This window comes from Pelophylax lessonae, assembly GCF_965119305.1.
Source record: "Pelophylax lessonae genome assembly, chromosome: 1".
NCBI lineage: Eukaryota > Metazoa > Chordata > Amphibia > Anura > Ranidae > Pelophylax > Pelophylax lessonae.
The window spans coordinates 207,444,849-207,471,038 of NC_138768.1; the positions used below are offsets into that span (position 1 = coordinate 207,444,849).

Sequence of the window (26,190 nt, forward strand, 5' to 3'; positions counted from 1 at the left end):
TATACAGTATGTACATGGTGGAAGCCATGTTTGCTCTTTAACCACTTCAATACAGGGCACTTTTACCCCCTTCCTGCCCAGGCCAATTTGCAGCTTTCGGCACTGTCACAATTTGAATGACAGTTGCACAGTCACGCTATAATGTACCCAAAATACATTTTCACAAAAATAGAGCTTTCTTTTGGTGTTATTTATTCACCACTGGGTTTTTTATTGTTTGCTAAATAAACAAACAAAAAAAAAGACTGAGAATTTTGAAAAAAAAAAAAAAACAATTTTCTTTGTTTCTTTTATAAAATGTTGCAAATAAATAATCTTTCTTCAAAACTTCATGCAGTTATAGAGTCTACCAACTTTGGTATATATCTGAAAATTGATCAATATTCAATATAGGGGTTCTTTGGCCTGCATCTACCACCATCTTTGCAGACCATCCCTACTGATCATCATCTACCATCCAGGCTCCAAGCACCTGTGCTTCCGTGAGCCTTGCACTCCATTCCTGTTCTCACATTGAGGATCAGAGTCACAAGGGAAGCCCTCTCATCACTTCAGCCTCCACCAAGGGACATGACACATTGCTAATCTGGAACCCATGCACTTTTTTGAGTATGGGGGAGCATGTGACTGTCTTCAGATGCAGCACTCTAATCTAGTCACCAATTACTAGGCCTAGATACTGTTACTTGAGGTGAAGATAGAAGCCTATCAATGCTCCAGCACTGTCCAACATGGAACTTATGCAGGTTATTCATGTAGTAATTATCAGTAATTCCTGCATTTCAGGAAGGTTTGACTTGCACAAAAGGCATGACTTCAGTGCTACAACCCAACTTAAGCCCCGTACACACGCACAGATTGTTGGCCAAATTTGTCGGCCAACGTCCGATCGGCCGATTATCGGCTTGTTAGTATGATGTTTCCGACAACCAACTGCGAATTTTCGGCCGAAAAAAATCTGGTGTGCATGCTATAAAATGTTTGTAGGCCAACAAAGAACGGCCGATTGTTCCTCAGTCATTACAGATTTCAGCAGACAAAAATCAGATGAGCAAGACTGGGCATGCTCAGAGAAGAAAAAACACACAGAAAGTCAACCATCACATGACATCACTTCTGAAGTTGGTTTTTGTTGGACAACAAAAGTCCAGTGCAAGTCTAGAGCACATTTCAACCAACAAACAACACTGGACAAAAGACGGCCGATCGGTTGGCCAACAATCTGTGTGTGTGTACGGGGCTTTAGTATCAATGTCTACTCCTGAAATGATCCCCACCCACTGCCATGCCTATGCTAGCAACTAAACATGATTAGAATATAGCCCGATCATTTGACCACTGACTTTTGAAGAAGTATTTGTCGGTCGAAAAACGTTGCCAACATTAATGATTCAAAAAGAAACATTACAGACCAATCGATTACATACGTAGTCTTCATGTTCCACTATATATTTTTGCTGAGAGGCCTTTTTTAGCTTTTTTCATTTGTGTTTTACGAAACTTCTTGAACTTGTACAATGCTTCAGGGTCGACAAACATTTCCGGGAAAATATTTCCGGGCATGCGTGATGAGGTTATACAGATTTAAACTGAACGACCTCAACACCAACCATAGAATAATGTTCATTCGCAAACGAGACGACAGAAATTTTTGTGTTTTTCAAAAGGTATTTTTCGTTCACATTATCGATATCGCTCATTGATGGCTGGGTATTAATGCGTAGAATATCGGCCAATCGCTCGCTGAACGGAAAATTTTCGGACAATTTTCTTATCGTGTACTCCGGCCATTACAGTCAAACTCCATCTGCGCATGTCTGTGCCATGTGGCAAGTCTAAAATAATATGATTCTGAATTGCATTTTTTAAATTCCCTCATTGGTGGGAAAGAGTCCTGTGATGTAGCTCAAAACAGTCTTGCTATTCTGCCCTATCATCAGAGTTGTATAAAGTACTTGAAACCCATACTTGAGTAAAAGTACAAGTGCTCAAACAAAAAGTGATTTGCGTAGAAGTGGAAGTGCTCGATCAAAAAGTGACTTGAGTAGAAGTACTAAAGTATTCAACATTTTTTGTACTTAAGTATTGCAAGTAGTTTTTTTTTAAATTTTGCTACTCAAGTACTGAAAGTAAAAGTACCAGTACAGGCATATCCCACTTTTAAATACACAATGGGACCAGAGCATGTATGTAAAACGAAAATGTACTTAAAGTGAAGCAATACCTTTTTTCATTTCTCAATGCATGTAAATACACTAGCTCTATAGGAAATCTTGGTCAGCTTGACATGGCACTGCTCCCAAACCATAAGTGACAAGGACACCAAGCTTGGGGGAGCATGTTAAGGGGACCTGGGACTATGGCCACAAATATGATATGTTGTAGTCCTGGGTCCCCTCTCGGTGCTCCCTAAGTTTAGTATCCCTGTCACTTATGGTTTGGGAGCAGTGCCATGTCAAGCTGACCAAGATTTCCCATAGACGTCAATGTTAAAAACCGGTAATAGTGCCATGCCAAGCTGACCAGGCTGTGTCTGTACTCGCGAGTGTACATAAAGTGAGTGTACTTAAAATGGGGTATGCCTGTAGTTTTTAAAAAAAATTTGCTACTCAATTACTGAAAGTAAAAGTACAAGTACTGTGTTATGTAGTTATTAAAGAAAGAAGTCAAAAGTTATTAAAGTTATTAAAGAAAGAAGTCAAAAGAAGTCAAAAGTACACATGACATTATACACATTTTTTTGAGCTTCATGAAACCTGTCATCTACTTCTCTGGCAGTGGTAATTTTTATAATTGTAACGAGTAACTATGCAGCACAAAAAAAAAAATATCGGAGTAGAAGTATTGAAATCATCGAAAAAATGTAGTGAAGTAAAAGTGGAAGTAGGAGAAAAAAATTATACTCTAGGAAAGTACAGATACCGCCTTTTGGTACTTAAGTACAGTAGTGAAGTAGTTCTACTTCGTTACTATACATCTCTGCCTACCATGTTGTTCTGCCCTACTAAGAAACCTCTTGTGTTGCCATTCTCTGCTTGCATTTATAGTAGAAATAACTCTTCTGGAAATATCCAAAGGATAGGAGCATTTATGTGTGTATATTATTTAATACAGCTCAAAATGAGATAAGAATGAATAGCCTGATGTTAAATCCAGGAGCTTATAAGGGTGTAGAAAACAAGTATCTAAAAGGAGCACTCATCGTACATTCCAAGTGCTCCTCAGTGTCTGGAGATTCAGTTCTGTATTGACCTGCATGGTTTGATACAAACAGGCACTTAAAAAAAGCTGTTACTTCAAAATGAACATGGAGCATCATACCCTTATTCTCTCAATGCAATCTGGCACTTGTTTGTATATAGCTCCTAGTGCAGACAGCTGAATGTGATTACTACACAAACTTACCTCAATAAACTTCATTACAATCCTGTAATCACATTGGGAACTGAAACTAATACCACAAAATAACTCTCTGGCCTCTGTGAATTATTGCTATATACAGAGGCTGATTTACTAAATGAGTTGAGATTGTTCACTCAAAAAAAAAAGAGTGAAGCTTCTCTTTAAATATCCAATCAAGTGCAGATGAAATAGATAAACAGAAATTTGCTTTCACGGGATTGCATGGTTCAAATTAATTTTATGCGCAAACATTCTCAATTCTAAAGCCTCGTACACACGTACCGATTGTCGGCCGCAAATATTCGGCCGCTGACCGATCGGCCGATTGTAGGCTTCTTCCGACAGCCGACAGCGCATTTTCGGCCGAAATGAATCTGTCCTGCAGGCATTAAAATTTTTGTAGGCCGACAACAGAACGGCCGATTGTTCGCCAGTCAGTACAGATTTCGGCCGACAATCAGCAGATTTGCAAGACTGGGGATGCTCAGAGAAGAAAAAAGACAAGGAAAGTTAACCATCACATGACATCACTTCTGCAGTCGGCTGTTGTTGGCCGACAAAATTTGTGTGCAGTCTTTTGCACTTTTCAGCGGACAGGACAGCCCTGGACAAAAGACGGCCGATCGTTCGGCCGACGATCGGTACATGTGTACGGGGCTTAAATCTTTCTAATCATATCACTACCTTGGAAATATGTTTTATTGGTCTAAAATAATTTATTATGCACTATTCTACATTTTGGGTTTCAAAACTTAAACCCAAAATGTTAAAGCTGAACTAAGTAATATCTTTTGCATACTTACAATGGGCCAGCTTGGCCCAATGTAAGTATGGATATGTGATACCTGATCAGACTCTGTAAATCACTGCAGGAGACCAAGCTAATACATTGATGGCTGTGATCTTCTGGGTGCTGAGCAGCTGCCCTTCTGCATAGTAACCATAGGGGGCTGTCTAATCACACAGCATGGCCTACATCAACAGAATGCTTTGCATTTTATTCAATGAATGCAAAATGTTCTCTGATTGGAGGAGTGGGAGAGGATGGGTAGTGGTGTCACGATACTCCCCTTGTCCAATCAAAAAATGCTTGGGGGAAAATGCAAGGCATTCTCTGAATATTGGTCATGTTATACAAGTGACCCCCTGTGGTTACTCTACAGAAGGGTGCACCCAGAAAATTGAAGCCATCACTGTATGCTCAGCACAGCACCCGGAAGATCACGGTTATCCTTTCGCTACTACAGTGATTTACAGCTTCCACAAAGACCAATCAGGTTCACATATACACTATATTGCCAAAATATTGGGATGCCTGCCTTTACACGCACATGAACTTTAATAGCATCCCAGTCTTAGTCCATAGGGTTTAATATTGAGTTGGCCCACCCTTTGCAGCTATAACAGCTTCAACTATTCTGGAAAGGCTGTCCACAAGGTTTAGGAGTGTGTCTATGGGAATGTTTAACCATTCTTCCTGAAGCGCATCTGTGAGGTCAGGCATTGATGTTGGACGAGAAGGCCTGGCTCACAGTCTCCGCTCTAAAGCCCCGTACACACGTACCGATCGTCGGCCGACAGAACGTCCTACAAATGTTCGCGGCTGGTGTGTTTGTTGTTTGTCTGTTGAAAAGTGCTCAAAACTTGCCCAGGACATTTGTCTTCCGACAGAAAATGACATCACTACGTTCCACGCACGTTCGCCGCTACAAAAGAGGAAGTGAGTGTTTGGCCGTGACCCTTCTGGGCATCTCGCGCTGATTTCGGTAGCATTTGTTTGGTTGACGACATTTCGCTATTTTCCGAGACATCGTTCGAGAATTTATTATGGCGACCGTGAATTCGTCCATTGCTGTCGTTAGTGTTGGAGTTTTGGCTCTGAGACGACGTACGAGCAATAGGAAGAAGAAGCGGACCTCCTGGACGAAAAATTGGTTGCTTAACCGTGATCAATTTTCTCATATGTCCTTGCTGAGGGAGCTCCAGGAAAATAATCCTGATGACTTCAGGAATTATTTGAGGATGACGGATCCCATCTTTTACCGTCTTCTTGCCCTGGTGTCCCCCTATATTCTGAAGCAGGATACTTGTATGCGGCTTGCAATTACTCCTGAGCAAAGGTTAATTGCGACGTTGAGGTATCTTGCAACAGGGAGAAGCCTGCAGGATCTGAAGTTCACCACAGGCATCTCCCCCCAAGCTCTTGGTATCATCATCCCTGAGACCTGCTCTGCCATCATCAAGGTCTTGCAGAAGGACTATATCAAGGTATGTTTGATTTTTTACATTACATGTATTACTAGTTTCACCCGAATTATGATGTTTTTGGATGTACAGCAATTGACACAGGCCATTATTTGTAAACTACCCTCTGTCCGCATGCACATAGTAGTAAAGATGTAGATTATCTTTAACCATTTGTAAAATTACCCACTAACCACCCCACCATTCTCTCCTATGTGTCCCTAAACGCATTGCCTGTTAACAGTATGTCGAATTTTTCAAATTTTATTGCTTTCCCTCAAACAATTATTCCTTGGCCAATGTTTTAGTACCTAGTTAATGATTTATCTAAAATACATCAGTCCATCTATTCCCACCTATGATTCTGTATGTTTATGTAATGATGTTAAAACCTTCACTGACCACAAGCCCTTATTGATGTATAAATGCCCAGTTTTACTTACCCATCCCCCACCCACATGCTAAATCTCAAAGTCAGCATATACCAAAGCTCAAGTTCAGAGGTCTTCAAACTATGGCCCTCCTGTTGTTCACGAACTTCAATTTCCATCATGCCTAGTCATGTCTGTGAATGTCAGAGAATTACAAGGCCTCATGGGATGTGTAGTTCTGCAACAGCTGGAGGGCCGTAGTTTGTAAATCTCAGCTCTAGCTGGTGAGTATAATGGGCCATACACACTAGAAGATTGTCAGAACAATTTATCCTTCCGATTTACCAAAACCAAATAATATGAGGTCCAACAAACACTTTCAAATCCTATGCAATCTGGTAGGCCCTTGCACTACATAGAAAAGGTAAATCTGCACGAAAAAGAATCTTATAGTGTGTATGGCCCTTTACAATATAAGAACAATAGGAGGTTGAAAATAAATGTATGTAGATGTTACATCCCCATATCCAAACCTTTGCCTTCCTGTTGTTTATTTTTTTAGCAAGTTGCATAAGCATTTAACAGACAACTGTGTGTGTAATTAATAATGTGATGTGCTCAAGCACTAATTTTTTTTTTTTTATTTTTTCCCCACAGTTTCCTTCAAACGCAGAGCAATGGCTGGAGATTTCTGATCAATTTCTGGAGAAGTGGAATTTTCCCAATTGTGGGGGTGCTATTGATGGGAAGCACGTCCGCATTGTCCCCCCTCCGAATTCCGGCACATTTTTTTTATAATTATAAAGGTTTTTTTTAGTATAGTCATGCTAGCCATAGTTAATGCAAACTATGAGTTTATTTTTTTGGATATTGGCAAAAATGGCCGCAATTCGGATGGGGGAGTTATTGATCAGACGGAGTTCGCTCGTCGTCTAAAGAATGGCACTCTGAACCTGCCATCCAGGGAGCAAACTGTTGAGGGTATGAGCTTTGTGTTTATCGCAGATGAGGCTTTTGCGCTTGGGGAGCATCTCATGAAGCCCTACCCTCAGAGGAACCTCACCCCAGACCAAAGGATTTACAACTACCGGTTGTCCAGAGCTCGCAGAGTTGTGGAGAATGCCTTCGGGATAATGGCCAACCGGTTCCGGATATTCCTGACGTCCATAAACCTGGCACTGTACAAAGTGGATAATGTGGTCTTGTGTTGCTGCATTTTGCACAACTTCCTACGCAGGAATGCACAAAATTATGTATTGCAGCAACTGGATACTGACCCTGCTATGCCAGGTACAAGTGGAGAGGCCCAACCTTCTAACCAAGTGGAGTCCATGACGTCAATGGAAGTTGGACGGTCAGCATTGGCATCACACAGGGCCCGTCAGATCCGCCAGGAATATCTGGACTATTTCGTGGGGAGAGGAGCTGTGTCCTGGCAGCAATCACTGTCACACACCCATTAATCTTGTTAAAGATTGGACACACAAGATAAATGTCAGAGATATATTATTTTTCAACACATTAAAAAAAAAATTGCAATGATTCAGTATTGTGGATTCTAATCATTTGGGCACATACGCCAAACACAATTATTTGGGTTAATCATGTGTTATATATGTGTGACTTTGGAAGGGTTAATACATTCATCAGTGTGTTTCTTTACTGTAGTCTCTCACCAGCTGATCCAAAGTGATGATGGCCATGTGTTATTTTTGAGCCAGTGGTGTAAATACAAGGGCCTTCTGCACCCCACAAAATTTACACAAACCCTGTCACATTGAGAACTAGGTCACACCCATGGTTCATCTAATGTCACCTTACATTGGTGGTTCTTGTCCAGAAGTTGCCCATAGTATATATTTAATATAATACATTAGGGTATTAACAACGTACCTACACCTGTTATGTTGTGTTCATTTATGACATCCTTCTCACTGCCCACCAATGTTAGGATATGTCAGTGTTATGTGAAACTTGATCATTGTTCATCTCAAAGTGTTATATATATAAGTAATGGAAAGTGAACTAGAGCAACGAACAAGCAATACACTATAGATTACACTGATCTCCCTACACTGCCAATATCAATGCCATATTGAATCCTAGGACTGCTAGTACCTTGAGTGTTGAGTCACACTTATGCAATGTGGGAAGTCTGCGACTTTGCATCCTTCCTGCATCGCATAAGGGTGACCCACCACTTACTTTTTCCACAGGATTGTATTACACAAGTCTGAAGAACTGTGCCATCCAATCCTGATACATCAGAAATAAAGGGTCATGTGCGACTTGTGTGCGTGTTCAGTGTGAATGTAGCCATACAAAGTGTATGTCTCAATTCACACTACACTCGCACAAAAGTCGCACATGATGCATTTATTCAGCTGCATCAGGATAGGATTGCACAGTCGTTCACACTTGTATGATCCAATCCTGTATGAAATGTCAGATCGCACTGTGATATGCGTATAAATGGTTGGGATCTTTAACATTTCATTGACACCTCCAGCAACTCGCATATGGCAGTGTCCAAAATGCTTTCATTAACATGTAAATGTGGGAATAGGACAGCCATCATACATGTAATGCTTCTTTACACAGCTTTAGATCTCGACCCCCCAACGAAAGTCAAATAAAGAATGGAACACACATTGTTGAATGTACAAAATTTTTTTTTCCAAACATTCACAGGGTTAGGGTTAGGGTTAGGGTTAGGGTGTTTTCAAGTTTTTTTCCCAAACGTGGGTACACTCTTAACAACTGAGTGCCATCAAGATATCATAAAATATTAAAAAACTTTTGTAAGAAAAGGAACCAATAAAAACATAAAAAATGTCTTTAAAACTTTTTAAAATTTGGCAATCATGTCGACAAAATCTCGCATTTTTGATTGCAATGCCGTTGCTGTTTCCTTGATTTGCTCGAGGTCTGAGCAACATTGGAGTGCCTCACGGGTTAGTTTTGCTAAAGTGCAAGTAGGTAAATCATGATCTGTAAAAAAATATACAACTGAGTCAATGTGAATCACCTACATGAGGTCATAATAGAGAAACATTTGGTGTCCAGGTTATTTTTAATTACTCTCGAGTTAATACCTACCCTGTTCTTATGCTCTTTTGCCCTAGGCTCTTCTTCTTCCTCCTGTCCTCCTCTGATCCTGTTGCTGATGATTCTGCCGGTCTCCTGAGCTTACTATATATTCATTAGGGGTGTGAACGCATGATGACGTCATTGTGAGGGCATGGTCGTAATGTATATATATTAAGCTGCAGAGACCAGAGACGGGCAGAATGCACGGCAACAGCATCAGATGAGGACAGGAGGAAGAAGCAGAACCTAAGGCAAAAGAGCAGACAACATAAGAGCAGAAGATTGCACAGCAGAGGAGTGGAGAGGAGAAGATCCAAAGAGCAGAGTGGAGAAGACCGGATGAAGATATTTAAGAACATTTCAGAAACGTCTCCTGTCGTTATTCACATACACTTCCATTTATGTGGTTAATGTGTAGAGGTACTATGTACCCCATACCCATTCACACAGTGATTGGTGTCCGGGATCTGGGGGCCACCCTTTGTTGAAGGTTGCTTCCAAAGTCCTAGGAACCCCCTGGCCGCATGACCCCCCAAAACCACCAGACAGGGTTGTGGGGATGAGGCTCTTGTCCTCCTCTACATGGGAGTAAGGTGCTTTTGGGTGTGCGGTGCAGAGGCCCCCTGGCCCAAAGCAACAAAACCCCCCCATGTTGAGGGCATGTGTCCTGCTGTGGTCCAGGGGGTGTTTGTTCCGCTTGCTCGTTCTCTTTCCTGGCCTGACAAGCTGCATGCTTGTATAAGGGTCTGGTAGGGGTTTTGGGGGTAACCCACGCTGTCTTTTTGTTGTGGGCATACCCTCAAACTCAATACCACACACAAAAGGCCTGGTTGTGAACTTGGGCGGACACCCACGGTGGGTTCTTCAATTTTTTGGTGTAGTTCCCCCTCAAAAATCTTCACAACGCAAGTGGCCCCGCAAGTCAGAGCATCCTGATCCGACTTATGGTGCGACTTCCATTCAAATAAAGAGGCTCCCATAGGGAACTAGTGTTGTCAATTGGAGGCTAAAAATAACACTGATAAAAATCATTCTGAAAAAACCTACGTGGGCACACAATTGGCTCTTGGACACTTGGTCCGGGATCCTCAAGATTTTGGGAAGTGGCTTCCACGCTGCTTGGCAAGTTGCCAGGAGATCTGGGTTCTGAACTGGCTGGGGATGCCACATCCTGGCATGATGCAACATCTGCAATGTAAATTTGTAAGGGAATACAAGAATATAAGGTTAAACAATCATTGCAAATACACATATTTCTATGATCCCACTACACAAAAATCTGTGACTACCAACCTTCTTGTTGTTCTGGTGTCTGGTCACTTGTTGGCTCCACCAGAATAACCTCAGGCATAATGTCTTCATCTACATAATACAAAACATTGGCCATATCATAAAAGTCACAAGAGGTACATTTGTTAGGACATGGTGCCCTGCTTGATAGCTCTTTCAGTAACAAATATGAAGACATGTACATGGTTATCTACGAAAAATATGGTACATTAATGTTTGACAGTGCATAGGAACCAATTACCTTTAGTCGAATCTGTGCCACCATCTGGGCCCATGTCCTCATCTTCTTCCGCAACTGCCGATGGAGCTGCCAAACTTCTCCTCCTCCTTTCCCAGTGTTTGGCACGGAGTTTACGTTTTTCTCCTATTTAAAGGTTTGAATAATAATCTGTGATTAATAGGAATGTTTGCTGAGAAGATTCGTGCAGGAAAGAACGTTCGTTGCAACACAATACATATATTTTTAACTATGGCTTCCTGACTTTTAATGTCATATACTAAAACATCAACAATAGATCGATCTAATCACGACATGACAACTAAAATGAGTAATCTAACTTTTTACATAGACATTATAATCTAGACATGTTAATACAACATACACCAAATTAGAAAAAACATATTGCATGATTAAAAAAAAAAATAAATAAATAAAACTTACTTTTTTTCAAAATCCTATGGATTTGGGAAAGCTGATCCTGCTCACGGTGTTTCAGGTCAGACCACCGTTTCCGAATCTGATCTTTCGATCGCTCCACACCGAATTTTTTTACCAAACAGGCCACCACCTTATCCATGATGCCATCTTTCCTGGCATTGGGCCGATCGTAATTTGCCAACTTGCCATCATAGTCCATTTTTTCTAAAATGGAGACCATCTCCACCATTTCTGGCTTTGACATGGGTGTAGCCCTTGATTTTCTGGTGGCCCAATCACTTCGGCCCCCACTAATTGAGCTCCCAGATTGTTGAGACATGGTTCGTAATTAAAAAACGATTGTTCCTCTGCTTCAGGTGTGAGTGTCGCATGTAGGCCTGATCTTCGGCACGTACACACCCCTGCACAAGCCCGCCACTGGAGGAGGAGTTGACGCCTGTGCTGTATTTAAAGGACGCAAGTTCGTTCGGCCGACGATTCGCTAGCGGACATATCGAGGGTTGGAGCACGATCGAGCGGTGAATCACGACTTTTCCCCACAAACAAAGGTACGACTCTTTTAATAGAAAGTGTGTGTTTTGGGCCCTATACAGCTTTTATTAGGAATATCTTTATTATGTGCCAAAATACATGCTATTTTAATATGTTTTGTGTTGTGTTGTGTCTTGCAGGCATATACTGTCCTGCAATATGGTGGACAATTACACCACCCACAACTTTCTCATCAGTTTCATTGATGAGTACAGGCAACTGCCGTGTTTGTGGCAAGTGAAGTCGGCAGAATATAAAAATAAGAAACTAAAAAAACAGGCCATGGAACATTTGGTGGCCTTCTACAAGCCCGTCTGTCCTGGGGCAAATTTTAATTATATACGCAAAAAAATAAACAGCATTCGCACTGCCTACAGGCGGGAGGTAAAGAAAATAGAAGAATCCACCCAGTCTGGAGCAGGTGCACGGAATGTACATGTACCACGGCTGTGGTACTTTGATAACCTGCGGTTTCTGGCAGACACCTTGGAATCCAGGCCGTCAATTTCTACGCTGCCTTCGACTTCGGCAGAGGGCTCAGTGTCTGTAGATCCAAGCCAGGATGAGGATTTCCTGGAGGAGAGTTTTACTCAGGTATGGCATTTCACAATATATTGTCTGCTAAAATGTAATCATGTAACAAAATTATAAGCTAAACCATAATTGACCCTTTATGTAAACGGGCATAGCAAGGGGTTGGCATGACAGGCAACCGCCAGGGGCGCAGGCCAAGGGGGGTGGGTCACAAAAACATTGGCATTGTTTTAGTGTTTATTTTAACAATCCACTCAGCCTGCACACCCCAGAACCCCCAGTTTGCAGGCGGATTCATGCAGGTGTAAAACATTGAGAGCTGCTTCATGCAGGTGTAAAACATTGAGAGCAGCTGAGCCAAAAGACCAGGAGACTGAGACTGCCTCTCACTGCATCCCCAGCACACCTCTGGTCTTACAAACACTGCTGCATCCCCAGCACACCTCTGGTCTTACAAACACTGCTGCATCCCCAGCACAGCTCTGGTCCTAACAAACACTGCTGTAGCCTCAGCATTCCTCTGGCTCAACCTTTTTTAATACAAAACTAACAGCTCCTGCAAATGATCCATCCATCCTTGCTTCCATGTCTCTGGTCTCTCACTCTGGGTCAGCAAGGCAGGTGGCTTCCTTATTCCTGTTTCCCTGCACTGCTTCACCCTCAATGCCCTACATCAAGCCCTCTGCAAGTTCAGGCCCCTCTCTCTCTGCAACCCCCTCCTCTCTCTCTCACACCCCCTCTTTCTCTCCCTCTCTCTAGCTCTCAACCCTCTCGTTCTTTTTCACACCTGAGACAATGATTGCCCACTAGAGAGCTCTACACTGGGCAAACAAGGGGCAAATTAGAAACTTTTAATGCCCTTTAATTTTTTTTTTGGGGGGTGGGTTACAGTTTTACATTGATCTTGGGGGGGGGGGGGGGGGTTGTTGCCAAATACAGCTTCTCAACAAGGGCACTGGAGACCCTAGATACGCCACTGTATGTAAAGTCTGCTATTTGTTCACAATAATATAACAAACATGACTTTTTATATACACTATAACATTCTAATCAATTGTTCATTTCATCAACAGGGAAGTGTCACTGAGGAGGAGCCAGGTTGCAGCCAGGAGCCTGGGGAGCCTGCGGAGCCTGAGGAGCCTGTGGAACTATTTCCACCACCACCTCCTCCTGCCAAACGGAGGCAAAAGAGGAAGCACGTGGATGATATCACAGACGAATTTATCCAGGAGGCCACCATAGCCCTACGTCGGAAACCGGAGGCCAATGAGTCCTTCGGCAACATGACGGCAAAAATTTTGGATAAGGTGGACCTCAGGCAGTGTCAGTATGCCAGAAAAATTATCCTCGATGTGCTGCAAAAGGCTGAAAATGGGATCCTTAATGAGCACAGCCATGCATGCCAGGAGCACCCGTGCCCTCCACCTCCACCTCCACCTCCACAACACCCACCACCTCGCCAAATGCCACATGGCCAGTGGCAATATGGCCAGCAGGATCCAAACCTGCCCTCATGGCAACCTGATTTCAGTTACCAGCAACTTTAATTTTTGTAACCCCCTATTATTTATTTTACCCCTGTTTGCCAGTTTCTAGTTTAATTTTGTCCAAATGGACCTTTTTTATGTATAGTTATACGGAAAGTATTGATGTTTTCTTTGTTTTTTTTTGCTGAGATACAAAAAATAAAGACAATGAAAATAAAAAATGGCCTATCTGAATTTGTTAACATGTTTAATATTGTGCATAACCTGAAAAATATGTTTTAGACATTAATTCATACAAGAATAAAGGGTCATATCAATAGTTAGATCTTTGCTGTTTACAAAATAATAATGGTGAAGAGTTTAAATTATTTAATTATAAAATTTGATAGAACAGATAGAATAGACAAACATTATCTTCATCATAACAGAACACATGCCTTTTGATTAGAAAAGTATGGCATTATGAGCAGCATCTTCCTTCTTCTCACATTTATCAAGATGAGCATGTGCTCCGCATTTCACCTATTTCTTGGACTGCCGCGAGCCGAAAGTTCTTTCTGAATAAAATCATGAGTTTACTAGAGAAAATTCTTCCGGGAACTCATTTGGTTTGATCATGCGTGTTGGGATTTGTAGCTGTGTGTCGGCCGAATTCTGTACTGACAGGCGAACAATCGTCCGTTCTGGTGTCCGCAGACAAAAATTTTCATGTTTGCAAGAAAGACTTTTGTCCGCGGATTGTGCGCAGACAGCTGTCGGAGGCACCATACTAACACGCGTACAATCGGCAGATCTTTCGTCCGCCGACGTTTGTATGACGACGATCGGTACGTGTGTACGGGCCTTAATTCATCCCAAAGGTGTTCTGTTGGGTTAAGGTCAGAACTCTGTGCAGGCCAGACAAGTTCCTCCACCCAAAACTCACTCATCCATGTCTCTATGGACCTTGCTTTGTGCAGTGGTGCGCAGTCATGTTGGAGATGGAAGGGGCCAACCGCAAAATTTTCCCACAATGTTAGGAGCATGAAATGTCTTGGTACGCTGACACCTTAAGAGTTCTCTTCACTGGAACTAAGGGGCCAAGCCTAGCCCCTGAAAAACAACCCCACACCATAATCCCATCTCCACCAAATGATTTGGACCAGTGCACACAGCAAATTCAAAAAAGGCATGGATAGCGATTTTGAGGTTGAGGAACTTAACTGGCCTGCACAGAGTTCTGACCTCAACCCGATAGAACACCTTTGGGATGAATTAGAACAGAGACTGTGAGCCAGGTCTTTATCCAACATCAGTGCCTGACCTAACAAATGCACTTCTGGAAGAATGGTCAAACATTCCTATAGACACATTCCTAAACCTTGTGGGCAGCCTTCCCAGAAGAGTTAAAGCTGTTATAGCTGCAAAGGGAGGGACAACTCAATATTGAACCCTACAGACTAAAGCCCCGTACACACGCGTCGATAATTGGCCGTGAATTTTTGGCCAACGTCCGATCGGCCGATTTTCGGCTTGTTAGTATGATGCTTCCTAATAAACAAGCAAAAAATTGGGGGAGCAAACCCTGAACATGTATATCTAAAGCCGGTGCAGCTATGGACCAAGCAACATGTATATTAAAAAAGAATAGCGCAACCATGCAAAAGAAATGACTATTAAATATGGAGACCATCCATAAATAAAAATGGGGATTTAGTCCCACCATATGGCCATATCGTGCTCAAGCCCACCACTGCGTCAAAGTACCCCATTATCAGTGGGTCCTACACTATCCATAAAAAAGGGGTGAATCCAGCCTCTCCAACCCTTGGAGACAACACTCCTTGCTGGGATGGATGTGCTAATGCACTACAAAGGACTCCTCCTATATCTACTTGATGGTGGACTCTGATAGAGTACAGGTGTGTGTGGGGGGATGCTCAACCTCAGAAGTCTGGTCAGACCGAATACATAATAAGCAAGCAAAAAATTGGGGGAGCAAACCCTGAACATGTATATCTAAAGCCAGTGCAGCTATGGACCAAGCAACATGTATATTAAAAAAGAATAGCGCAACCATGCAAAAGAAATGACTATTAAATATGGAGACAATCCATAAATAAAAATGGGGATTTAGTCCCACCAATTTTTGGCCAACGTCCGATCGGCCGATTTTCGGCTTGTTAGAATGATGCTTCCGACAACCGACTCCGACTTCTGGTGTGCAGGCTATAAAATTTTTGTTGGCTGTCAACACAACGGCCGATTTTTCGTCAGTCAGTACAGATTTCGGCAGACAAAAATCTGAAGATCAAGACTGGGCATGCTCAGAGAAGAAAAAACACACGGAAAGTAAACCAGCACATGACATCACTTCTGAAGTAGATTTTTGTTGGCCAAGAAAATTTGTGCGCAGTCTAGGCACATTCCAACCAACAAAACACAACTCTGGACAAAAGACGGACGATCGGTCGGCCGATAATCGTTGCGTGTGTACGAGGCATAAGCCTGGGATGCCATGAAAGGTCATGTGTGTGTAAATGCAGGCGTCCCAATACTTTTGATAGTGTACATTACATTACATTGGCTCAAGCTGGCTAAATGGAAATATGTAAAATATATTATCACAGCGTTAAACATTCAGGGTCCAAATACTGAAACTTCACTTTTTAAAAACAAAAACAAAAAATAAGTAAACAGCCCTAACAATCCACAGCTCCAAGCCTATTAGAAATATAATCTATTTGTGGTTTTTACTAGTTTAGCTATGTCTATGTTTTACCATCGGTACCGGAAATTTGCCTTTTTTTACTTTGAAGAGTAATTCCACTGTTGCAAAAAACATTCATACAACATATAGAATTGTTATACAAACCATTTAGTAACTGCAGTTTTTTTTTTTTAATATAAACCTGGAGAAGAAATTAAAAGAAGAGAACTCTCCCAAAGAAGTAATTTCCTGTTCTTGTGATTGGTTCACTGCGTCTAACAGTGTATCTCTTATTGGATCACTAAGACTGATCATATGGCAATATCAAGCAGACCCTCCAATTAGCACACAGGAAATAAAATCCTTGCAGTGTATATAGCTGACATTGAGAAAATTGTTTTTGTTTTTTCATTTAAAAAAAGTAGAGATTGCTTCACAAGCAGATGATACAAAATCAATCATTAAAAAAAAAAAAATCAGTATTTTGTTTAAATTTCTGCTTCTATGTACAGTATTAAGTCTACAGCCCATAAATATGTGATATCATATTGTTCTATATTTACTATATCTCATAAATATAGAATCTATATATATTTTATATATACAGTATCTCACAAAAGTGAGTACACCCCTCACATTTTTGTAAATATTTTATTATATCTTTTCATGTGACATCACTGAAGAAATGACACTTTGCTACAATGTAAAGTAGTGAGTGTACAGCTTGTATAACAGTGTAAATTTTCTGTCCCCTCAAAATAACTCAACAAACTGGGCCAAAATAACCATTTCCCTCCCCGGTGTCATGTGACGCATTAGTGTTACAAGGTCTCAGGTGTGAATAGGGAGCAGGTGTGTTAAATTTGGTGTTATCTCTCTCACTCTCTCATACTGGTCAGTGGAAATTCAACATGGCACCTCATGGCAAAGAACTCTCTGATGATCTGAAAAAGAGACCATGACATGCCCACCATCATGCTTGACTGTAGGCAAGACACATTTGTCTTTGTACTCCTCACCCGGTTGGGTTGCCGCCACACACGCTTGACACCATCTGAACCAAATAAGTTTATCTTGGTCTCATCAGACCACAGGACATGGTTCCAGTAATCCATGTCCTTAGTCTGCTTGTCTTCAGCAAACTGTTTGCGGGCTTTCTTGTGCATTATCTTTAGAAGAGGCTTCCTTCTGAGACGACAGCCATGCAGACCAATTTGATGCAGAGTGTGGCATATGGTCTGAGCACTGACAGGCTGACCCCCCACCCCTTCAACCTCTGCAGCAATGCTGTCAGTACTCATACGTCTATTTCCCCAAAGACAACCTCTGTTTATATTGCTGAGCATGTGCACTCAACTACCTTGGTCGACCATGACGAGGCCTGTTCTGATTGGAATCTGTCCTGTTAAACCGCTTTATGGGCTCGGCCACCATACTGCAGCTCAGTTTCAGGGTCTTGGCAATCTTCTTATAGCCTAGGACATCTTTATGTAGAGCAACAATTCTTTTTTTCAGATCCTCAGAGAGTTCTTTCCCATAAGGTGCCATGTTTAACTTCCAGTAACCAGTATGAGAGAGTGAGAGCGATAACACCAAATTTAACACACCTGCTCCCCATTCACACCTGAGACCTTGTAACACTAATGAGTCACATGGCACCAGGGAGGGAAAATGGCTAATTGGGCCTAATTTGGACATTTTAACTTATTCACTATAAGGGTGTACTCACTTTTGTTACCAGCAGTTTAGACATTAATGGCTGTGTGCTGAGTTATTTTGAGGGGGACAGCAAATTTACACTGTTATAAAAGCTGTACACTCACTACTTTACATTGTAGCAAAGTGTAATTTATTCAGCTTTGTCACATGAAAATATATAATAAAATATTTACAAAAATATGAGAGGGGTGTACTCACTTTGGTGAAATATTATATATGCGGCTTAATATATAATTTCAAATATATTCACCCTTGTGTGATTTGTACTACCAGAAATCATATTCTGAGTAGTGCATACGGATTGTGGTCAAGTATCTAGCTATTTAATTTTGTCACCGATGGTATCATGATTTAGTTCTTGATCCCCCGGATGTTGCTATTTTTCTTCGTCGTCCAGGGGTGTGTGGAGCGCATCTTCTACTTCTGGTTACCAATTATCCCTGATTGTTCCGCTCTCCTCCGCAGCTTTATATAGCACGAGTGCACCTCGAGGCCACACCCCTGGACAACGTCTTTTGATGACGAAACGTGCGTCCGGTGGCGCTCTTGGTGACGCGTGCTGTGGCGTGGAGGAGACGTGGCGGCCATCTTTTGGGTTGTCGATGCGAGGGACGCCGAGGAACACCGTGGGGAGGTTCTTATACACTGATCGGAGATGCAAGATTATCCTTTACACTCTGTAAGTGTGATTTTTATATGTGGGAATACATTTTAAAGCAGTCTGCACTATGTGAGTGTCCCTGCCTTCTTTTCATTCCATATCATACCATCCATTGAGTTTTCCAGTCCGGGATCAGAGAGTGGGAGCTTCCTGTTCCAAAACCTGTTTTCTGGGCTTATGTGATCTCTGTCATGGGGGTCAACTTCAGTTGGTAAGCAGTGGTGATATTGGAGTGCTTTCTGGTGGTGGTTCTTCGAACCTGAGGTTGTTTCATCTGTCTTCAGTGTGGAGATACATTCCTAAGGACTGCTTTTCACTCATTTATTTGGGACAATTTTATAGGGTTTAGCGCCACAGCTATTGTTTTATATATATATATATATATATATATATATATATATATATATATATATATATATATATACACAGTTTTTTTTAACACTTTACTGTGAGTCTCTATCTATAACACCTCAGGTACAAGCCGTATACATGGATTCTGATTCTGACAAAGGTTTCAAACATAAGACCTGAAAAGCAATGCTTGCATTTTAAATTGGATTGTTATATGAGGCATTCACCTGGGTTTATTGCTGTTTTTCCAAGTTTCTCTTTGATCCCTCTATGTGGATTATGTATAAGTAAACAGGAATTAAAATTTAATGTGTAGAAAATGCATCCCAAATGTACAGTAACCCAAAAATCCTTTATTCAGATAATAAAGTGTAAGCAAATCCTGGGCCTATTAACATTATTGCATTGATGTAACGCCATACATTCTGAATAGCACTCCAACACACTTTAGCGATGGATGTGCACACCCAGAAATAATAGATGTGCTAGATACATATAGTACATTCTAGTGCATTGGCAACCTATTCATTTTTAATGGGATGCCATAGCGCAACATGTGCTAATGTGTAAAAGACAAACTATAATACATGTCTGTTAACACATCAGTATGTCAAGGTCTGAATGGGCTTGTCAGGGGATGATCTGGAACAGCAGATAATAATAACGCCTGACAGAGGATCGTTTTATTTTAAAATTCCTATTTTCTTTTTCGTTCACTGACGGACACAGCTCCATATCTTCTTAGACCCTGGGCTTATGCTGATCTCTCTTCAGGAGTAGGACTAGGTGGAAACAAATTTGGCTACGCCCCTGCCTGAGGCAGTGCCAGGGGGTATACCCTCACTTCCTGCTATAAGACTTAAGTTTTTCTGCCTAGTCAGAAGTAAGGACCTGGCTCCCAGCTGGGATCTGCGGTCATGACATGTTTTCCTTTGTAAAATAAAACATGTGCTAATGTGTAAAAGAAGTCCTATAGCAGAAAGTGATGGTATACCCCCTGGGACTGCCTCAGGGGCATAGCCAAAATTGTTTCCACCTAGTCCTACTCCCGAAGAGAGAGAAGCATAAGCCCAAGGGTCTAAGAAAATATGGGGCTGTGTCCATCAGTGAACCTCAGAGAAAAGGATTTTACGGTAAGACAAAAATCTAGTTATTTTTATTATGGTTTCTGGTTTCTGGCATTTTCAGCATTGCTTTTAAATGAGAATTTGATATTGTAGTACAATATTTTCATCAATAGTGAACTGTTTTTTTGATGTAGAAGAGAGAGCAAAGGCGATTCATCTACATATCATTAATAAATTATAACCAAGGCTCTACTTTTTGACATTCTATCAGTAGCACTTAGCTTCTTTTAAACCTTAGGCAACTTAGTTATTTACTGAAGCTCTTAATTTATATATCTTTCTCTGACACATATACTTGAAGCTTAAGAGTATGTAATTATAACTGGAATAACACCACTTGGGGAATTTTCTTCACTTCAATGAAAAAAAAAAAGTCTTTGGGACATAGTGCAAACAAATCTAACCAGAAAATTTTAATTCAGCCACTGTAGCGAACATTTCACAGAGAAACAACATTCACTGTCTAGTACTTAAATATGAATTCTAGTAGCTACCAAAAAAAATGTCTAGTGAACCATCTTATTTAACTTTATTTTGCACAGACTTTTTCTATGTTTCACAGTATATATTGCGATATGAAGTAGCCCGGGGACATCAGCCACCTGAGTTAGTAAAAGTAAGCAGTCCTTTTATTGGTATCTCCAAAACAAATGAACTCAAATAGCTTTCTTCAGCCAAAAGTAAAGCAAAACAGTGCACAGTTCTGGTACAAAAAAGGAAGCACACCACAGGCTCACTGCCAATCTCTTGGTCCCATGCTAAGTTAGGGTTCCTCTGCATACCAGGGTGCCAGACAGGCCACAGGGGTTCAGCAACCAGTGTCCCAGTTGCTAGAGTGATCACCTTGCTCACAATCTTTGAACCAATCCACTCTGCCTCATTGAAATAGGTGCTGATCCCTTACTGCTGTCTTGTTAGGACCTTGAACCTCTGAAGTTCCAAGTCCCTAATAAGAACTAATGCCTCCTTTCCACTGAGTGGTACGGTACGGTACGGTTCGGTTCAGTATGGTACGGTTCGGAACGATACACCTTGCGTTTCCACTGCCAATAGTACCCTTTCATTATAGGCGTGGTGTAGCAGGAAAGCTGTGATAGACGATTCTCTGTCAACCAATCAAAGTTCTGTTGGTACGGTACTAATGTGCTTGGTACCCCAACGAAAGGGTCCCAAAAAAGTGGTACGGTACGGTTCGGAATTAGGGTACCATTCACAATGGAAACGGCATAAATAGCGTACCGTACCGAACCAAACCGTACCAGAAAGCTCAGTGGAAACGGGGCATAAATAAATCTGAGAGTACTGACAATCAGTCCTCTCTTTCTAATAAGATTTCCCCGAAACCGCTAATCTTGCATGGATGAGAACCCCTGAGTACTCAACCATGTCTCCAAACCCCCCCCCTTAAAGGAACCACAACTCAAATATTGGGAAAATATACCTGCCATTCAGGACATATTCCTTGTGTACTGTACAATAACCTGTATATTTACTGTATATATCCACCACTTCAGTTATTAGCCAGGCCCTTTATAAAGGCCAGTTTAATGCCTGCCAAAATAAACATAATTTTGTTGCCTTATCCAGACAGATGGCTTTGTCTATGACAGAGACTCCTTTTCACACAGTTACCAAATTAAGTTTAACTGCTTTGTTAAAAAAAGGCCTGATGATATAAAATTGAATAGCTGAAGCTTACATTACACTCCACTGAATGAGCCCGAGGAAAGACTTACCCTGCCTATTTTGTTCTTATGGGACTCAATATAGAGATTCTACTGGAATGATACAGTTATAAAGAGAGTAGCTACTCCAGAGTTGTCTCTTTAAAAACTAGAATACTCTTGCAGATGTCAGTGGAGACATCTCTGCTGACACCCGCTGCTATTCAATCCGATCCTGTCCGTGAAATCCGGATGAATGGAAACTATTTTCCATCTCTCTGGAGGATCGAATCAGAAAGGATCGGATGAGAATGGACAGGCGGTCCGTTCTCATTCAATCTCCCATAGAGGAGAGCAAGGATCTGACAGCTCCATCTCTGCACACAGAGTCATCACAGTTGTCATCTGCCTGCTCAGCGGGGATCGGTGGATAGATCCCCACTGAGCAAAACGGACTCCATCCCTGTGAAAGGAGCCATAGAGAAGAGAATGTTTAAAACTGTATAGCTGTGTCCTGTTCAAGAGATTTCCCTTCACTTCCTGTCCAGTAGATATGACAGGAAGTAACAGCAAAAGTCCCCAAAGGGAAGTTAAAGGGGTTGTAAAGTCAGAAGGTTTTTTATCGTAATGCATTCTTTGCATTAGGATCAAAAGCCGTCTGTGTGCAGCAGCCCCGCTCAGCCCCCCTAATACTCAACTGAGGTCCTTCTTTGTCCAGCGATGTCCTCGCTTGTCTCAGCCGTCCGAGATTCTCCCTTCTGATTGGCTGAGACACAGCAGCGGCGCCATTGGCTGCCGCTGCTGTCAATCAAAGTCAGCTAGCCAATCAGGAGAGAGGGGGGGTGGGGCCGGGTCAGGCCCTGTGTCTGAATAAACACAGAGGGCTGTGTCTTGGCCCGGGTGCCTCCATAACAAGCTGCTTGCTGTGAGGGCACTTAACAGGAAGGAGGAGCCAGGATCACAGTAGAGGGACCCGAGAAGAGGAGGGTCCAGGCTGCCCCCTGCCCCGTGCAAATCCACTGCAGAGAACAGGTAAGTATAACATGTTTGTTATTTCTGTTGGAAAAAGACTTAACAATCACTTAATTCTCCTTTTAAGCAGCAGTTGTCACCAAAATGGATGTCTCCATTGGAGGATGTTCAGTCTACTGTTCTGGTGGTAATCTTACATTCTTCCTTCCAGTGATATTGGTCACAAGACAAACAAAGGTTTAATCACCCTAACAGTGACACAGACAGCAACAAAACAGTTGAAATTCTTCCATACTCCAATCTGAACTAAAAAAAAAAAAAAAAAAAGTTATACATATATCTAATTACAAGACAAATGTATTTATTAATTTCACATAAAAGAATTACTGTTGCATAAATTATAAGCCAACGGTAAATTCCGTCATATAGTGCATGATAATCTAGAATATATTATGTAATGATTATAAGATATGAATATGGTTTTTGTTTATTTTCTATTCTCAGTTTTCATATATAGCTATTTTGATCATTACATTTCAGCTTGAGACCCATGCAGCCAATTGTCCCCTGTGTCTGCCCCCCAGGCGTTATTGACCTATTGGATTTGTGTGGTATGTGGACGATGATTTGCTTATCTAATATATAACATCATAAAATAAAAGTGTATGCAATAATAATTCTTTAATGTGAAATTAATAAATACATTTGTTTTGTAATTAGATATATTTGGCATTGTTGTGGCTGGTCTTGAGGAAGCATGAAGCGAAATGCGTTGACCACTACGCCCAATCAATACCTCTCATGCGAAGATTATATGTAGAGGTTTTGAATATGCTACCTATTTTATATGTAATCAACACACAATCTAAGGTGTTGATGGTTTTAGTCACTATTATGTCTATCATTTCTTTTATGTGTTTATATGTTTAATAAACACCTTTTTAAACGCTATATGATATCCATGCAAGTGCCTTTAAAATCCACTACTAGGAGGACTGGGTGCCTGCTTCCAATTTTTTCTTATATTACACATAATAATGTATAATACAAATTATATGAAACATTTTAAAATAAATTGTATATTACATTAGGACTTGTTCACACTATTGTGTTACAGTAATGTATGCATGCCAGGTGTTCCCACAACGGTAGAGCACCAAGCAGGGTGCAAGTTGCTGCAGTTCCTTTAATTTCGAATAGCATCCCAACACATCTACACAACACATGTGCGTTGGTACTAATCCAAAATAATAGGCTGCAATAACAGTGAACAACAATGCATCATAAAGCGCTTTGCTGCACATGCATTACTGTAAAGCAAAACGGTGTGAATTTAGTTTAATTTAAAGCCTCGTACACACGATTAGGGCTGGCAAAAAACATTGTGCTGCCTGGGCCCAAGAATTAAATTCTTCCCCCCCTCCCAAAAAAAAACAATGCTCACCACATCCCTTATTTTTTATCATGATAATTTAAACTAAAATTAAATTTATCAGGAAGTCCAATTTGCATGCAACAACACCTTGTCTATATGCAAAATTATATGACATACCACCATGTTACCGCTCCACCGTCTTGGACCCCCCACCTCTCAGGGCCTGTGTGCACTGAACACATTGCACCCATGGATGATATGCCACTGGGATTGGGCTGTATAGCAGCAGGCTAAGGCAGTATACGGGCAGGCTAGGACAGTATAGGGCAGACTAGGGTAGTATGTAGACAGGCTCGGGTAGTAAAGGGGCAGGCTAGGGTAGCATAGGGGCAGGCTAGGGTAGCACATAGACAGGCTAGGGTAGTATATGGACAGGCTAGGGTAGTATATAAAAAGAGTTGTATATGGGTAGGCTAAGGTGGTATATAGACATTCTAGGGTAGCATAGGGGCAGGCTACGGTAGTATATAGACAAGCTAGGGTAGTATATGGACAGGCTAGGGTAGTATATTGAGTAGTATATGGACAGGCTAGGGTAGTATAGGGACAGGCTAGGGTAGTATATTGACAAACTAGGGTAGTAAATGGACAGGCTAGGGCAGTATAGGGGCAGTCTAAGGCAGTATATAGACAGGCTAGGGCAGTATAGGGGCAGGTTAGAGTAGTATATGGGTGGGCTAGGGTAGTACAGGGCAGGCTAGGGTAGTATAGGGGAAGGCTAGGGTAGTATAATGGCTATATAGTGATTTTTGAGCATGACAGGTTATGTAACATTTGGCCATCCAGCAAATCAGCAGCCACTACTAGAAAAATTGATGGACACCCTTTGTGTCCTGTTACACAGAACTAACATATTACCTCTCTGTTGCTCTCTCCCAGTGCTCCCACAGTCTTCAGTGCCTACCCTCATGCATGCACCAGAGCAGAAGAAGGTGGGCTGGGCGTTAAACCAGCTGCACCCACTCTAACCAATAGAAATGCAAGCCTCACAAGCTGTACTTGAACATCGGTTGCTGGCTGAGCCGGTGGGGAAGGGATCATTCATTGCTCTCTGTCTCCTTATGTGTGCTTGGATGTTTAACAGCCACTGTTAGACTGTGTGTGAGCACCCTCGTGCCCAGCAACTACGAGTATGCGTGTTGAGGGCAGCAGGGTGGCCTTTTACAGGGCAGTGGAGCGGCCACCCCTGGATGACACACAAACTGCTGGGAAAAAAAAACCTTAGGCGTCATTTTACCGCTCCTCTCAAAAGTGCTGCCTGGGGCCACTGGACCCAGCGGGGCCCATGGAAGGGCCGGCCCTGCACACCATCAGATTATCGGACAAATTTTCGTCCATTTTTTTGTTGCATGTTAGTCTCATATCGAAAGCAATTGGGTTACTTTCATACGAAAATTCTCGTACAACAGAATTCAACTTCAGAAGTGATGCAATGTATTGTTTTGTATATATTCTTTCGTTTTCCAAGCATGCGTAGTCTTGCTCTTACGATTTTTTTCGGATGAAAATTCTACTAATTAAACATAAATTGGATGTTGTATTTACTTAGGATAAACTCATAATCGGCTGTGGAAAGCACCCTACTAACAATCCGAAAATCAGCAGATCGTTCATCGACAAAATTTTACTTCCGATTTTCTTATCGTGTGTACGGGCCTTTAGAAATGTTTGATATTTTCCTCCCTAATTTAACTTTACTTACTATTTAGCTTGTGTCTACCTCTTTACAACTGAATGACCTCATGGACTATTTTTCGGCTTCCTAATGTACAGCGTGTGAGCGCGGGGTGGGCCAACTACTGTCAGATTTCAAGTTACCTCTGGCCACTAAAGTGGGATACATACTATAAGAAAATCAGGCAAAAGATCATCCGATTTTCCTCGTTGTTTCACAGCAAATAAGAACCGATGAAAGAATATTCGTCCGAAAATTCTCATATGAATAAGGCTTTTTTTTTTTGTTTA

General features: G+C 41.6%; 1 protein-coding gene across 1 annotated transcript in view; it reads right to left on the reverse strand.

Moving 5' to 3' along the window:
* Positions 1-26,190, reverse strand: part of LOC309544656 (uncharacterized protein) — a gene marked incomplete at both ends in the record, with an annotated part of 64,593 nt that overhangs the window by 17,249 nt on the left and 21,154 nt on the right. The gene's annotated exons all lie outside the window — the stretch shown is intronic.